We start from the raw sequence: 9,762 nt of genomic DNA on the forward strand, positions 1-9,762 counted from the left end.
AGTTCTCAGGTTACACCCCTTTTACCTCACATATTCTGATTCCCCATAAAAAAACTGGTCTAGAAAAACCATATGAGAATTTCTACCTCTCCAAGTGGCACCTATCTCAATTATAGCCTGGTCTAAGTGGGGTCCTTCTGGTGGTGATTGGGCAGCGCACACACAGTGGATACCACCAGATTAGCAGACTGAGCTAAGCTGCTCTCTCTTGCTCTACTCTTGCCAGATTTTAATTATCTTCCTTGGAGAGATTGGCAACAATGCAACCATGAGAGTTGATCCTTGGATTTGGGTTGACAATAATTTCTAGCTTTTGTTTCGTAATTAGTCAAATGCAATATCGCGACCCTCAGAAATGTTTTGGCGATTCAAATTTGGGCCACGACCAATACGTTGAGAAGTTAGTCCCTAGATGGCAATAATAATTATCGTATATCATACAATTTCCATACAACTCGTATATCACTACATAAAAACTAATTCTGAAACTAATCATATTTTGTTAAAAAATTAGAAAAACACATAAATATGATATGATTCAGAAATTTCTTTGAATGATATTAGCAAAAAAGACCTACTGTAGAGTTTGGTTACATCCTCCTCATATACCATAAATTAAGGTGATGATAGAACTACAGTGGCCCATAAGTTCACGGCAATGTCAATTTGTTCATGACAATATCAGTTTGGTTCACGGCAATATTAACTTTTAAACTCCGGTCATGGCAATATGAATATCGTTAGAGGCAATATCAATTTGGTTCACAGCAATATCAATTTGATATTGCCCTGAATGGTTTTTAGAAATTTATATTGCCATGAACCAAATTGATATTGCTGTGAGCAAATTGATATTGTCGTTTTAAAAATTTATATTTCCGTGAACCAAATTGATATTGCTGTGAGAAAATTATTATTGCCGTGAACTTATGGGCCATCGTAAATAACCACCTTCTTTTCAACGATATGTCAGGCATAAAAAAGGCCTTCTATTTTTACTTTCACAACTAACAATTCACATGATTTCCCACATGCTTAGCATTCTAATAGTCTAGGTAGAATTTCTTTTTAACAATTATAAAAAATAAAACTTTTAAGGACAAATAGTTGCCAGGTGCATGCAAGAAAAGCAGGAACTTATTTGTAATTACGGAAGTTAATATATAGAATTAATTAATTAGTAAACATAAATAATTATGTATTTTATTCAATCAATAAAATAATGAGTGTTTCCTCCAAACATTTTTAGGTCTCAGTGTCCTCCCCAGGATTTTTTTAAGGTGTAATGGGAAAACGTGTGGCGACACCTCGTTCAGCGCATAATATTCCACGGTGCCGCAGTTGTATTAATCCTGCTTTAAGGTCATAAAATTAATTATTAGTCCCAATAAAAATTCCTTAGTTTATTACCCTCACACGCATGTATTCTATGGTACTCAAAAAAAAATATATATATATATTTTTTAATTTTAATTTTTTTTAAATATTTTTTTCATTTCTTAAAATTAAATAGTTAGTATAATTGTCTATACTATCTCAATCATGTTTTACTCGAATGTCAATGCACCATCAAACAAGCCAAGGGTGATGTCTGGGTTAAGAAAAATAAAATTTTAAAAAAGTCAGAATTCCCCCCCTCATCACTTTTCCACCCTAAATAGGGTGATAAACTAATAAAAATGTATAGGGCCTCCCTAGCCGGAATACTTTTTTTAAGGTAATCCAGTTTTGCATTTGGAGTACTAAATCATGTTTATGCCCAGGTAGGCTACACTCAGTTTGTAATTCATAATACACAAAAGAATAAAAGAGATCTGTCACAAAAAGCTCCTAGTACTACAGCCAAAACCTATTGTAGACCAACATCAAGACAAACACCCCATTCACCCACCTTACAATGGTATAATCCATTGTTAGGTGGCTTTTGACAGGGGTGGCTTTCGACAGGGGTGGCTTTCGACAGGGGTGGCTTTCTTCTGATTTCCGATTTCTTTGGCTACTTGCTTACAGTTTATCCTCTGTTAATGTCAAATTCACGGAAAGATAAAGTGCATTTCCCTTGTATTTTGAATTTGTATATGTACAGCTTGTGTATAAACAATTGATCAACTGAACATTTACCATGCAGTCATACTACCATACTACAAGGTGTATCGGTAAATTTCAGCTGTAACGGAATCTTGTTTTCTGAATGAAGCTGTAACAGGGCCGTTAAAGCTTATTGCCCTGAGGAGAACACTGGGTCTGTTGTATATATCTACAAATGTTGTTAACATGCTTTCACTCTAGTAAATATATGACTAAGGATCTAGTTAGCTGCCTAGGAGTACACACTGTAGAGTGAATATCTTAAGATTTCTCAGCCTCAAATTCCACCAAAAATATTTGTGTTCCACACATTGAGTTCAAGAATAAATCTAGATGATTTTCCTATTTTGGGCGTATAGACAACTCTGTTTTTTAGAGCAAAATTTGCCATTGTCGCAGTGGCGGCTCTAGGATATATTTTCGTGGGGGGCTAAGTTGTCCGACAGGGCGACTTGAGCTTGTAGGCTCGAGCTGGGAGAAGGGGTTCAGAGGTGTTTCCCCCTCCCAAATGAGATTTTTTTTAAAGAATATCAACCTCTACATGGCCGAAAATGGCACTCTCAGACTGTGACAGACATGCTTGGTGTGGGCTTATAATATTTTTATATGTTTTATGGTTTGACTGTAGTCAATAATAATAGTGTATATACATATAATACCTTAGATATTTGTTAAAAATTATATATTTTTTATTGTTATATTGTGAAAGAAATAAATGTTGATTTGATTTGATTTGATTTGACTGTCCGACGAGCTCTGTCCGGCGGGGAGCTTAAGCCCCCCTGCCACCCCGCTGGCGCCGCCACTGCATAGTCGTAGTCGCAAGAATTTATGGTATCATAATGAGCATCATAACAAAAATCATTATTTAAAACAAAATTAATATTCATTATGATCAATATAATAAATTACATAAACATCTACATCACATTATTTGCATGGTTAAATTTTAAAAAATGAAAAATCAATATTCACACCTACAATTTGTACAACATTTGCAAATGCCTCTCAAGCTTACCTGCCAGAAAAAAGACATCTTGACTCACAAGTTCTCATTCCCATCACCCTCCTGTTAAAAAATTTGCAAAAATTCATATTGTTAACGTGCAAATGAAAAAGGATGAATACAATTGCTGATAATGGGCACATCATGTAGTCTTGTGTAACTTTTAGTATATGAAAATAAATATATAATAATATGTGCATTGGCAGATCTGGAGAAGGGGTCGACAGCTGCCAAGCCAAAACAATTCTAGACCTACCTTTTCAGGACCTGTGAGCTATAATTGTTTTTTGAAATCTAAAAATACAAATCATCATGCAAAACTGACCCTTATTATTATTTTTATTCGGTATCAATATATATATATATATATTTTTTTTTAAACATGAGAAGAGCGTCTATCCGCCCCCGGGGAGCTTACTATCAACAGAAAATGATTATGGACTACCATTTACACGAAATTGCACTGTGCTCTAAGAAGACGACAGGAAAGAGGCCACCCAATCATGCCAGAGGGGGCACAATATTTGTACTGGTTCCTGAAAGTGAAAAGATTTCCGTCTGTTCGCAGTTTCTGTTGTGGATGTGCCAAAGGTAGGCTTAGCACAGGGCTTAGCATTTAGTCTACAGTATCTAAAATTGTGCGGGAAATTTTGACACAGGACTTTGACCAATTTCACTCTGGTTTTGCTACAAGTCCTCGCAAAATATCCCATAAAAACTCCCCCATATTTCCCACACTTGTGGGAAATGAAACAATCAGATATTAGTAGCTTTTTCAGATGTATTTTGTATTCTGAAGTTACTGTTGCTAAAAAAACTTTAATCACTTGTTAAGTATTTATAAAGTTTCGTTTGTAGTTACAAGTACCACACAGATGTTACATTTGTTGACTTGTACATGATGTTGTTTCTTATTACATTTGATAATGTAAGTAATTTGATGAAATAAATAGAACATACATACCATCAAGACATTTGTCATTTGTTTGTTTGTTTTGTTGAAGAGGAACATCTAATTGGTTCAGTACATGTTTCAATGCATGAATTTTGATAAGATGTATTCAATGTATGAAATTAAAAATGCATGCTTACAGTTTTTTTGCATATACTTTGCATCAGATGTAATATTTTGTCAACATATTTCATCTTCAGCCATAGTGTAAACAATATTATTCTCAATAGTGGCTAAGTATTAATGTCCAACAGAGCCTGTCTTGGATGGGAAACCCTTGTGTAAATTGTCAGATCTTGGCCATATCATTTAGAAGTATGGAGAAGTTGATTTGTTCTGATGTATAGATCTGTATGAACTTTCAACTTGCTGAATAGAATGCACCTTTACTGCTTTTGTGATCACTGTTTTCAAACAACTCTTGTATTTTTACTAGGTCTACTGTTAAACAATAAGCATAGAAATCTCTATTACTACAAATATATATAGATCTGTAAACATTTCTCTAAAACCTGCAGCAGTATAATTAGTAACTAGCATGAATATAGCATTTTATCGAATACTATGGAAGTGTTAGTTATTCACGATCTGTACTTTTCCTGATTGATTTAGATGTAATCAAACTCCTGGTGATCAGCCACAAGAAAGTATAGATGAAGGCAGTGCACTTACTAACAGTGCCAAGTCTGTTAACACCAAGCACTAGTGGTGAAGTGCGCAAGAAAGTGACAGTGGTGACCAAATAGGGAAAGTTCTTCTATGTCTGCAAGTGAAAGTGAATGTGCATTTGGTAGATCTAGAAATTATGGTGCCCAAAGTACAAGTTCTACATTATTGTATGTAGTGGAAATGGAAACTACACAGAGTGAAGAACCAGACCAAGGTTTGTGGAGAACCAAACTGACATAGGTATCCTTGTGTCTCGGGGAACTGATGTGACCTCCCTGGCAGACAATATGAAACTCTAGTGTCTGCAGCATCATTCCAGGTGTGCTCTTACTTTTACAACATATCCTTGTACTATAGATCCTTTAGAATAAATTATTTATATTAAGCATTCATAATGTGTTTTGACACATTTAAGTACTTTCTCAACTGAAAGCAAATCAAATTCAGGTACTGAACCTCAAATTTAGTTATATTTGACTCTAAGCTAAGATTAATGTCAACATCATCAATTTGGTCGTCACTGTCAAATCTGTTAAAAATATTAGTCAGGATCTTGATGGAGCTACCATTGGGTTATTCCTCTTTGGGTTTCCAATTACTTTCTTCAATCCATTCCAGGCTTCCTTGGAGTTGCCGCTATCACAATCATTCTTAACTTTCTCTGCATCCTTGAAGGATGCAGATTTCATTTCTTCCCAAACATAAGAGAAATACAGTACTGTTGATTGGCTGTTCGTACACAATTGGCAGCTGTGAAGCTGAGAGACCATTTTCGGCCTTAAGAAGAGTTAAAACAGCTCTCAGATCAACAATGGGAGAGGAGAGGCTTAGTGGTCTTGCACTCATGCATGTGCATTATAAGGAAACGATCCTACTACCTGTTCATGAAGTGGTGAAAGAATTTGTACAAAGATAGGCCAGGCTGCTTTTCTGTAGATCAATAATATTTGAATGACTCTGAATTGTAATCTTCTGCGTCTAACTTTTTATCGTGGAAACATGGGAATGTGTAGCTTATATTTTTGTGTGTTTTTAAGTTTTGATGAATTCTACTTTATCTAGGCATTAATCTACCAAAAAATGAACAGCATAACATTCAAGTATTTAGAGTTTACTGTGGTTTTTACAAATTGTCTTGTTTTTCATTTTGTTTTAAAGCATCTAACATTTTCAAAAGTAAAGTGCTTCTTCATGCCTATCAGATCATCGATTCATTGAAAAAAGATTACATATACAACTAATTTTTTTTCTGTATGTATACACACATAATAAGCCTAGCCCTATTTACTGTAATTCCACCTTGACAATTGCACAACATTTGTCCCCGCATTGCCTGCAAAGCATCGTGGCAAGGCGTGCCATTTCGGTGGAGGGTGAAGCTGTGTTTGCGGCCTGTTTGCACACTGTACACGCATCCATTACGAACTGTCTACGCAATGCGCAGCCAAAAATGGGCCGCATTGGCACGTAATGGCACAACTTGTTTACGCATAGGTTATGTATTGTTTGCGCATTGTTCACGTTTAACGTACTGCATTGTCACACACAACACGCATAGTTCCAGCGGTCTTCCCGCATGAACATGCATTGCCCCGACCACTTCACACATGGGTGAAATCGTCGTGGTAACTTTGATCACGCTTTGTTTCGCTTGGCAGCACGTTATATATATGTTTTTCTTCGACTGTGGACGATACAACATGCTGAATTCCAAAAACACTGTTAGTGCAGAGCAGAGAAGTTGTTTATATTTGGTAACTGCAGGACTATTACTTCTGAAAGAGCAGGAGATAAGGCAGCAAGAGGAAGAGCATTCTTCATTGACACGCACTGTCGGCAGTGAGTTCGTGCAGTGTTCACGCATAGAGCACGAACATTGGTATGTGCCAAATCTTTGGACATTTTAAAATTCTCCCGTACTCCTTACCTCATTCCTGAAGACTTTAATCATTGGCACGCCGAAGTGCAAGCCAGTGCGTAATGAGGAAGAGAAACTTTACCTAAACATTTTCACGAGGGGAAAAACGTTAAATTTTAAAGAACTTAAATGTCATTAAAAGACACCTAAGAAATCAGAAAAGCTCATTTCCCGCCATCCAGGAATCAAGATATTCCTGGGGGAGGGACCCCACCCCCTTCTTTTGGGGTTTTTTTGAAACATTCTGACTCTCCCCCTCCTTAAATTTTAACCCAGATCTGCCCTTGTATATGTTTGTAAATGTACAATACATGACAGACCACACCATAAGTTTTTTCTTTAAAATAATAATTCATAAAATTAAAATTTTTACCTAAAGCCCCTTTCCGACAGAGCTACAATACCGCAATATTGCGGTAAGCATGCCGGCATGGAAAGAAAGCCTCGTATAGTCACTGTTTATTTATTTTATAGGATGTATATAGTGCACATATCCAGAAAACTGCTCAAGGCGCTTTTTTCCCTGGTCATTACTTAAATGTCTCAGTATCTTGTATTCAATATAAAACATATAAACAAAATGCTGGCAAAATAAAATTCTCTCACAGCCAGTGGCTGAATTGGAGAAACTTTTAACATAAACCAACCAAAGTCAAAAAAATATATAAATATAATATTTGTATAAAATGTCATTTAAACATACTTAACATTAAAAAAATACATTGAAAAACGCACAAATTCAGAAAAAAACCCCCCCAAAACACCAAACTAGACCATCATGAAACTTTAAAAAAGCGACAACAGTGACCCCTACCGAAGATTGTACAACACATGCCATACTGCACAAACCAAGAAAGCCGTACACAACTCACGGCCTTAGAACACATTTTTTATCACAAATTGGTATAGTGGAAAAATTTATAAAAATGAAAAAGAAAAAAAAATTGTCACAGCGAGCGCAGGAAGCAAAAAGCAGAGAGTGAATGATCAGAAATAAAATAATAATAAATCTGCATCACCTGGCACTGGGAGAGGTTGAGTTGGGAATCTAGTCCATTTTGGATATTACTAGGATTTTCCAGCACTCGACTTTCTCCAAGCTTCAGGTCATCCATATACTTCCAGACCTGAATCTCAGGATGAGGACCTATTGCATTATTTTTCAAAGCCTTGTTAATTATGCATAAACAGATGATAGATGCTAGTATTCAAGCCCGTAACCAGGATTTTTATAGGGGGGTTCTTTTTGATACTAAAAGGGCACTTGCGAGCGAAGCGAGCACCATTGGCTGGGGGCCAGGGTGTCGTCACGGGCCCCTGGTGTGGTCCATGGGAAAAAGGTGCGGTGGGAGTCCAGGGGGCGAAGCCCCCGGAAGCTCCAGCATTCTAGACATTTACAGGTGTTATTTAATTGATTTGAGAGGCCAGCCATTTAAAAAAAATGTATATATCAAAGAGGTAATTTTTTGAGTTAGGCAAAGATAAAAAAAAAACAAAAAACAAAAACTACTAGTTTAGTACTACAGTACTGGTAAATTAACAAGAGCCTACACTAGCATGTACTCTCCAAAGAAACCAGTAGGCCCAATGAAGTAATTACAATAATTTTTAAGAAATAAGAAGTACTGTATGGCTTATAGCACTTTGGAAGTAGTATCACACTGTACTCACTCAAGACAACCAGTAACATAAAAAGAACCAAAACAAATTTGTATGGTTGGCTGTAGTGTATTATTATCCCGATTATTATATATATATATATATATATATAGATTATTATATATATATATATATACACCGCAGGACACCATCCCGGTATTTCTGAGTCAAGGTTTCGGGGCCTGAATGGTCATACTGCACAATAAAATATTGCATCCACAGTAATATAATATGATACTAGAGATACTATGTTCAATAGAACATGAACCCAGTCATTTTTTAAGAGATAACCATTATGAGTTTTAACCTCAACCTGTGAACACTCAATTTTTGGTAGGAGTCTGTCTAATGCAATTGGTCCAATCGTTAGTCACTAGCAATATTTGATAATTTTCACTATAGTGACCCTTGTGATTTTTGACCTATAGGTGAAGAGTAGTTTTTCATGTTTAGATCCTAAGGATCATTGCTGGTAAATTCGACCTCAATTGGGCTATTTTGAAAATTTGACCTTGATGACCCCTATGTAACCACTGATGCCAGACAGGGGTGTAGGAGGTGTCACTGGTTCTTAATGATCAAAATTTGATTGAATTCGGTTCAATCGTTTGCCATTAGTAACATTTTGAACCTTTGACCTATGAACTTTGACATATGGGGTGAAGAGTATATTTTCATGTTTAGAAGGTTCTAAGGATCATTCCTGGTAAATTTGAGCTCAATTGGCTATTTTGAAAATTTAACCCGATGACCCCTATGTGACCCCTGATCCCAGACTGGGGTGTAGGAGGTGTCGCCGGTTCTTAATGACGAAATTTGATTGAATTTGGTCCATTGGTTTGCCATTAGTAGCATTTTGAAATGTTACTAGAGAGAACAAAAGAAAAACCCTTTAATGACCTTTGACCGTAAATCGCTGAACACCATAAGACCCTACATTATGCCAATACATATGTGCCCAGGACAAGACTGTGCTATGATATTTGTGACAGAAGTCTTTTATTCGTTTTTTTGAAAGTTTTTTACCCTAATGACCCCTATGTGACCTTTGACCCCAAGCAGTGTACACCCCATGTATGAAAGGTGTCAACGATTATACTGACCAGGTTAGGTTGAAATCGGCACAACCATTTGGCACTAGTAGCATTTTAAAATGTTGCCAGAAAAAAGATAAAAATTATCCCTTAATGACCTTTGACCCCTTATCCCTGAACACCCTGCCTTATGCCAATGTATATGTGCAAAGGACAAGACTGCGCTACGTTATTTGTGAGACAAGTAGTCTTTTATAGGATTTTTGGTTTTTTTACCCTAATGCCCATTATGTGACATTTGACTCCAAGTTGTGAACAACACATAAATGGGAGGTGGCACCAGTCCTGCTGACCAAGTTTTAATAAAATCGGTCCAGTAGTTTGTCATAATAGCCTTTTAAAATGTTGCCAGAAAGAAAGAAACTGCTAAGAAACA

General features: G+C 36.3%; 1 protein-coding gene across 1 annotated transcript in view; it reads right to left on the reverse strand.

The window, feature by feature from the left end:
* Positions 1–3,254, reverse strand: part of LOC117102180 (vacuolar protein sorting-associated protein 8 homolog) — a gene marked incomplete in the record, with an annotated part of 68,474 nt that extends 65,220 nt beyond the window's left edge. Inside the window, 1 exon segment of the mRNA XM_033242397.1 lies at positions 3,107–3,254.
* Between the last annotated feature and the right edge of the window lie 6,508 nt (positions 3,255–9,762).

Source organism: Anneissia japonica, unplaced genomic scaffold (assembly GCF_011630105.1).
Source record: "Anneissia japonica isolate Jap-2015-1 unplaced genomic scaffold, ASM1163010v1 scaffold287785_len535756_cov143, whole genome shotgun sequence".
Lineage (NCBI taxonomy): Eukaryota > Metazoa > Echinodermata > Crinoidea > Comatulida > Comatulidae > Anneissia > Anneissia japonica.